Source organism: Parambassis ranga, chromosome 4 (assembly GCF_900634625.1).
Source record: "Parambassis ranga chromosome 4, fParRan2.1, whole genome shotgun sequence".
Taxonomy (NCBI): domain Eukaryota; kingdom Metazoa; phylum Chordata; class Actinopteri; family Ambassidae; genus Parambassis; species Parambassis ranga.
In genome coordinates this window covers 20,165,499-20,173,565 of record NC_041025.1, presented here as the reverse complement: position 1 = coordinate 20,173,565, position 8,067 = coordinate 20,165,499, and the positions used below count along the sequence as shown (strand labels likewise).

Sequence of the window (8,067 nt, the reverse complement as noted above, 5' to 3'; positions counted from 1 at the left end):
TTAAAAACTTTTTTTTTTGTCAAAAGCAACTAGTGACTCTCTCTGGTGACGTTTGGAGACTGACGTGAAGTCATTCTGCAGTCAGGCTACTGTCCTTGACAAGCAGCGACCGTGAGCTCCTCCCCCGCCTCAACGCACTCACAGCCGGTCGGTCTCTGTAGCTTCATGCAGCAGTTTAAGCTGCAGGCAGAGCAGAGAGACCCACACCACTCTGTGTCCAGTTGTGCGCAAAGCTGCCGCTGGTCTCGTCAATGCTTACAGAGCGGGATGTAAATAGCATATTTCAATGGCAACAATAAAAAGAAAAACGTGGACATCAGCACCGTTACCTTAGCCTAGCGTAGTCATAGAGTTAAGTATATCCAACTAGCATGTCGTTCTCTATCCGACGGTGGGAGTGTGTGCTTGTGTGCATGTGTCTCTGTGTGTACGCACCAGTGTTAATTTTGGCAGCAATTTCTGATTTAGTTTTTATTTTAGTCTTGTGACTAAAATGTCATTTGATTTTAGTCACATTTTAGTCATCAACATTTTCTAACTTTTAGTCTAGTTTTAGTCGACTAAATATCAAAGAATTTTAGTCGACTAAATCTGCCGTGGATTTAGTCGACTAAAAATCTATGATATATATTTTTTCATGAAATAATTAAGGTTTTATTGTGCAATAAAACAGGCACAGCTTTAATGTTATTTGAAACAAACAAACTCTTTATTTAATTGCTATTACCTTTTCACAAAAGAACAGTGAACAGTGAGCTGCTCTCCCTGAATACACTGTTCGTCCCTCCCTTACACAAACAAAATTTGCTCTGATTGGATCTCGTCTCCATCAATAATTTCGTCTCGTTTTTATTCGTTGACGAAAGTGTCAATACATTTCGTCTTCGTTTTTGGCACCGTGCGTTAGTTTTTATTTAGTTATCGTCTCATTTTTATCAGCAAAAAAAGGTCGTTAACAAAAACTATGACGAAAATGATTCGTCAAACAAAATTAACACTGGTACGCACATCGTCCCTCTGTGCGCAGACAGCAGCGGTGAATTGTAAATGCACAACCACGCAGAGACAGAAATGACATGCTGCCGTGCAAATAAGATAAATAAATGAGCTGTTTAGTTTGTTTAATAAAAGAACAAGGTGTAGACCTGTTCTATAGGAAAAGTTATCTTAAATGGCTTCTGTTATGATCTGGTGCTATATAGAAATTAAAAAGAAATGAAATTGACTTAACCTGACATAATGATGGGGAAACACTGAACTGATTCTTTTAGGATATATATTTTGTGCTCATCTATGGTATTTCCAGAGTGTTAAAAGTAGAAAAACCCTCAACATTGTAAACCGAACCGAACCGAAAACCGTGACCTCAGAACCGTGATATGAACCGAACCGTGGATTCAGTGAACCGTTCCATCCCTAGTAATTACAGAACACAGGAATATACAGACAATTACAGTAACACACCAGATGTATAGTATATACAGTATAGTGTTTAAACTTTTACAGAAGATTACCTGACTTTTGAGGAAATGCATAAAACATGAATATGTGTATATATACTGGCAGCCTGAATTTAAATGAATTATTTTATACCTATAGATAAGATGTCATGCCTACATCATTTTCTATATTGAAATTTGCCCGATGGTTAAATGCTTCCTGGATGCACCTGATTGGATGAATTCTTTGCCCGGTGACTTTTTGCTCTGTGATTTCAAACTGCAACAACAAACTTTGCTATGTAAATGGAAATATTTCTGTGAAGACTCTCATTGGAGATGATATTTAACATTTCAGATGCTAAATATACTCCACAGTTTCTGAATCTGACTTTTATTTTAGATCCAGAATGTCTGTAATTAAACAGTTTCATGAAGTGTTGAGTCACGCCTGATGTAGCTCATTTACATAAAGTTGCAGAGCCTGAACTTTATGCAAATAACCTCAATGCCTGACATACCAAAAAATAAGAGATTTTGTAAAGCACACTCTGTCTGTAACAGACACTCCAGTCTGGAGGAATTGCCCAACCAGCATCAAACTGTACACCCACCTTCCCCTTCATCATCCAGCAGATTTCATCACAGTAGGTGCAGCGAGGTGCAGTGAGTGAGTTTGCTCGCCCTGGAATGTTGCATTTATGCTAGGTCATCATAGTGTTGGAATTGACAGAATATTCTCTCTCCGGGTCATACATCAGGCAGTATCAAAGAACTATGGGAGAGTCAGAGATTCAGGTCAGCTGACACTGTTTGAGTCAAACGTGCAATAACAAGTTGTGGAACTGTGTTAGAGAAAACCTAATGTTGTGACAGACCTAATATGTTCAATTCCAGCCTGCAGCCGTTGCTGTGTATCATCCACTGTCGGTCTTTTCCCATCCACTTCTGTCTCTCTCCTCTAAAGACTCTTAAGCAAAAAGCCAAGAAGGTAATTTTGGATCCTGACTATGACGTGTTAAAAGTATAGTGTATAAGTGTCAAAAACCTTGAACTGAAATTCCAGTTAGAATTATGCTAACCATTGCACAAAAAGAGACATTGATGGAAGTGATGACAGAGAAATATTGACATGTATTCAGTAGAAGGCCACTTCACACTGATGTCATATTTGCAGATTCAAGCCTTGTTTGTAACCTTTGTCACTTCTCATCCCAAATGTCTTTGACGTCTTTATCTCCTGTTAGTGGATCTGATGCAGAAGTGGCACAGAATATTTATTACAATAAATGCAGAGCCATTTTTTTCATAAATAAAGCTAAATCAGAGTGTTTGACTTTCCTGCAGTATTAGGGGGCATGATAAGCTAAGTCCGGAGGGGTCTGAGGAAGGCTAGTGACACAGGGTAAAGACTCGGAGCTCAATAACCTCCAAATCATGCATATCACACGTTGTTTTAGATGTGCATATCAACCAGCTCTCTTGGGATTGTTTGCTGTCATCAGCATCAAAATAAACTCTGGGAGGCTACTGCGAGACAGCAACTGCAACTGCTGCCTGTGAAATGTCAGCATGCCCTCATAGATGACTGGTTTTCATCAGGATAAGGCTTGATCCAGAGATAAAGTGCCTCTCCTTATCGGCCATGACAGTACTTGCTTGTTCTATTACACACACAGTGTAGGCGCACGCAGCGGCGTTCACAGGACTCCCCGCCAGCATCAATAGCAGCAGGATTTTCGAGCGGGGTTTTACTGGTCTCAGGCTTGTGAGCAGCGATCCCGCCGATGCAAAGCTGTCTTATCTGACAAGTGTGTGAGTGTGTATGTATTTCCTACGTATATATTTGTGTGTATTGATCACTCTGGATGACTACACAGACACTAGTTATCTCAAATCAAGTGTATGAAGGCATTACAGTACCCTCCACTACTTCATCCCTCCCCTCGTCACTCCATCCTTCCTCCCATCCATCTATCCAGCACTTGCACTCCATCACCCCTCCTCCTCCTCGTTCCCTTATCCTTCATCCTCAGCACAGAGCTCAGACTCCTGGGGAGATTATGTCTGCCTGTCAGCCTCTCTGGTATGATAGGTTAGAGCAGAGCTTTTTATTTTTTCATCCTCCCCTTTTTTTCCACACGTAAAAGCTGTCATGATTGGCACTCATCTCAAGTTGTGTTTGTTGTACTGTGTGCAGATTTTTGTGGGGGAGTCACTCCTTAGATTTTGATACAGAGGCAAAGCTCTGCTGACAGCCAGAACGAGAAGGAAGAAGGTGCAGCGAGCAGTCAATGCTTCTTTATCGGTAAACGCAGGCGTTCTCTTGTCTCCAAAACATCTCCTCCTGGGAGACGTCTTGTATTGCTGAGTCATAATGCAAACCTAAAAGGACTCGAGGAATGCAAAAAAACAGAGAGAAACAAACAGAACATCTATTTTGGTTTAATTGATTCAGTTGTTATTGACTTAATTTGTACGTGTAATGAGTGGCCAAGGAAAGATTTGAACACAGGCCAAAGGTGGGAATGAGTAATTGCACAAGTTAGGAAATTTTAGCCATCACAGCATACAATCAAGGAACATCTCTTTCTTCATTACCTCAGACTTCAAAGCTGACCCATTAAGATTTCCTGATTGCCAAATTCCAGTTTAATGTTTACTCAGATTGACATTACTGCTGTTCAATGTACAAAGTCAATACAATATCCCAATTGTTTACTCATTGATCATGATAGACTGTTGAAAAGAAAAAGCTAGTTGTTATCTTAATATCCAATTAAAGAGCCAAAATAAGAGGAAGCTGTTGTTTTAGTCAAAGTGTCTAAAAATAATCACAGACCCTCACATCATGCCAGGATTCCAGCTCTGTCCAGACCAATCACAGCCCTGTGAGGAAGTACTAGCAGTTAGTTAGCTGTGGGTTAGGTTTGATGAATGTGAGAAGTGATTGTTATGTTGTTTGCTAAATTGGTATTAACAAAAATAGTTTACCAGATGACGTTAAGCCTCTTTTGAGTGAGCAACCGGAAAGGTCCCTTAGTATTTTGTGCGCACATTATACATATTTCGTGGCCACAAATTATTTTTTTTTTTTTACCATGTCAACAGAGGGGCTCCGTACAGACCTTCACAGGTCTGTGTAATAAAGAATTCCCAGCCTGAATGCATTAGCCATGTGTGCCATGAATTGAGAGGCTCTGGTTCTGATATCACTTTGAGAACTTAAGCTAAGTAGAAAAAAATGACATCAGCACGGTGGGGCCAAGTGAAAGCATTTTTTTCCTCCCAGTTAGTTTATGCAGCTCACCTGAATCTCTTCACCAACTACTTGAAGAACTTGCCCTACAAAGTTGCATCTAAAATGTACATATTATTTAAAAATGTGTAATATCTTTAACTTAAAACTAGTAAACATTTTAGACATGTCACGGATATATTTAGAGCTTTTAATAACATTATATAGTGACATTCCTTGCAGTTGTGCCACCTGACTAAACAGGCTTCTGTTTGGATGCTAGCATTAGCCTCTACCCATGTCATCATATTCATATAGATCAATTTTTATATATAAAGTTTTTCAATGGTTGTACCACCTGACATAGAAAGTGTACCAGTCTATATATATGAATTGAAAGTTGTTATTTTTATCAATATTTAAGAGAGACCTACAAACCTTTTAGCTTAATCCCAAGGGTCCCTTGGGGTCCTCTGGCTGATACAACATCCTGTTTACAGCTATTGTCTCTTCACTTCAAAATAAAAGCCCATTGTTTATGGTTGCACCACCCTGACATTACGTAAATGAAAATTGCGGGACAAATGTTTTTCAGTTATCTCAACAGCTTTAAAACTATTGATATGAGAAAAAAATAGATTATACAAAAGACTATAAACATAAAAGTATGCCATAGGATTTTATTTTGAATGTATTATTATTAAAAGCATTTTAATAGATTTTTCAGTTGCTGACAGTTGCTCAACCTGACATCTTAGGGGTTTGAGAAGCCAAAACAGAAAAGAATATAATTATTTGAAAGTACTGAAAAATGTGGGAAAATAAATAGGTTTTATAGATACAAGTGACCAACATCTTTCCAAACCTCCTTGTCTCTTCCACGCTGCTGTACTGCATAATCCCATCTAGTCTCTGGAGAGACACGGTCGCGCCGTCTACAATTTAAAAACTGCGCATTCAGATGTTACCGCGGTGCTGCAGCCGACATATTTCATCGTCATCTGTTCTTAAAAAGGACAGATCTTGCCCGACTTTCAGAACTCTGGGATTTGCTACTTTTAACTTTTACTTTAACTCTAATGGTTTTCTTCTGTATAAATATTGTTACATCATCTGTGCTGCTCTGCACTGTGTGTGTGTTTCAACATACAACCAGCACACATTAAAAGTAGACATGGAGACACACACAGAGAGGACAGACAGAGGGACCAGTAAATGACAGCAAAAGATTCTTACAATGATGAAAATGTAACAGGAGCACATTTATAAAGGTCGATACTGTGCCAGTGGTCTCCAATTTCTAATATTATTTATGAAAAAAACGTGGCCCTTTGCTTTTCTTATAGAAGTCTATGTGGCCCTCGCAAAAAAATTTTGGCATGAGTCAATTTTTATAATAATGCAACTTCTTCACCACAGTTCAGAAACCTTCCTTGACATCTACCTGTTAAAGTTCAAAATTCCAACTTCTTTTGAGCCCCCACTGTTGTGACATCTGTCTCCACTGACTGCCTACACAGCTACATGGTTGTGTACCAAGCAATCAAGAATCATCCTTTGATCCAAACTGGTGCCACTCAGTTTTTATTTGCCGTTTAACGCTGGGCATGTACACGGCTGTGACAGCTGTCATTTTTGTGTCACGCTCACATTAAACAACCTGCTCTCCTGTGGGTTCTTGTCCACTTGTGGTGTTGGCGCACTAAACGATGTGACTCAGACGAAGTCGCCACACATTAAAAGATTTTTGTTTTTTTGTTTTTTTGTTGGATCCAGTCATAAGGGAGCTCACAGCACAAATGTGAAACATACTTTGTTTTTCACTCTTATTGCGCCAAAGTGGAAGTTGAGAGGACGTAGCAGCTTGCAGCACTCATTGTGTTTGTGCACAAGTTTGTGTAGCAACAGACATCACTGATGAGAGAAAGTTTGGGTGGATGAAAGACAGTAGATGCCAACAGTGCTGCTAGGCGACCTTGACAAACCTGACAAGGTGTGATTGATAAGTTGAGCAGTAGAGTTAGATACACTGTTCGATTGTATCTATACAGAAATAACTTTTGTGATATTTTAAGTCCGCAGTGGTGATGGCTGCCATCCAAGAATGCAGATTTGAACTCAAAATCCTGCACTAATCACCTGATTTGGCAGGACTTCTATGGGAGAGAATTGCCACTCTCTCTAGTTCCTCTTCAATAGGCACTTTCAAGCTAATCCAGAATGACTACAGTCCCGTGGAGCTGAAATTGCTCAGTTTATGGACTTTAGGATAATTATTTTTTATATTTTTTATTTTGATATATTTAGTTGAACTATGATTAGAATAAACATAGAAAATGTTCAAAACGGCTCAGCATGGTAGAATGTTTGTGTTAAAAAAAGAGGAGATTACACACTGGATCTTTGATGGATTATGTCAAGTCAACGCGGTCAAGTTTGGGCTTAAATCTGTGTTCTTATCTGGTGTTTACAAAAATCAACAATATTTTTACCAACTGTGAGGGACAAGTTTTGTTTGTATGCTTTCTTGTGAACATTATGGATATTATATATTATTATATTATGGAATAGCACTTTGCCCTTAGACAATTATATTCAAGAGTAGGTAGTAGTTTGTTTTTTTGTTTTGTCTAAAATTCTCAACCTCATTATCTTGTTCATATGTTTGTCCTTAACATTATCTCTTGCCTGTACCCTACACTTCAGCACATCCACACTCTTGCTCGTGATAATCACTGTAATTTGTACCAATAGGTGTCCCTCCTCACAAGCATCCCAATGCCTCTTTGAATTCCTGGCTGTCGGAAATACCTGCAGCCTCAGCATGAGTCTGTATGAGTCACCCTCATCTTCTCCGGGAACAGAAAAAACAAAATGGAATAGAATACTTCCAGCTCTCCAGAAACTGTCAGAGCTGGACTGCATCCCCTATTTGAGCTGATGAAATGAGAGCAGTCAAACTTATAGAAAATACAAAACTTGAACAATTCTTTGAAAAATAAAACAGCATATTGCAACAGCTCTGTGTGATGTCAGGCTGTGCACACTGTCGATCTCAGCGTGAAACGGAGAATCAAGGCAATCCTTAGTGCTGTAGGAAAGTTCATAGTGGGAGACAGACAGACAGGGGAACAAAGTGAAACAGTGCGAGAAGCTTACTGGCAAGTGATGGTGATGCCAGATGGGAGAGGGAAGAGCTGCCCAGTAGAAGCGCCAGTAAGCACAGACAAGTGGTGCCAACCCAACTGTGTCTAACAGGAGGTCCAGCTATTTAATCAAACCCAACACTGAAACCGCACCAGTGCCAGATGCAATTCAAATCTGTATATATAACCTAAACGCCAATTAGTTTTATATAGATTTCCCACCACACCCTCTGTCAGAGATGTC

General features: G+C 39.5%; 1 long non-coding RNA gene across 1 annotated transcript; it reads left to right on the top strand.

The window, feature by feature from the left end:
• Positions 1-277: 277 nt before the first annotated feature.
• On the top strand, positions 278-3,966 carry LOC114434036 (uncharacterized). The gene is made up of 3 exons (XR_003670457.1): positions 278-376; positions 1,468-1,469; positions 3,955-3,966. It is a non-coding gene; the product is annotated as an uncharacterized LOC114434036 (long non-coding RNA).
• The last annotated feature ends 4,101 nt before the right edge of the window (positions 3,967-8,067 follow it).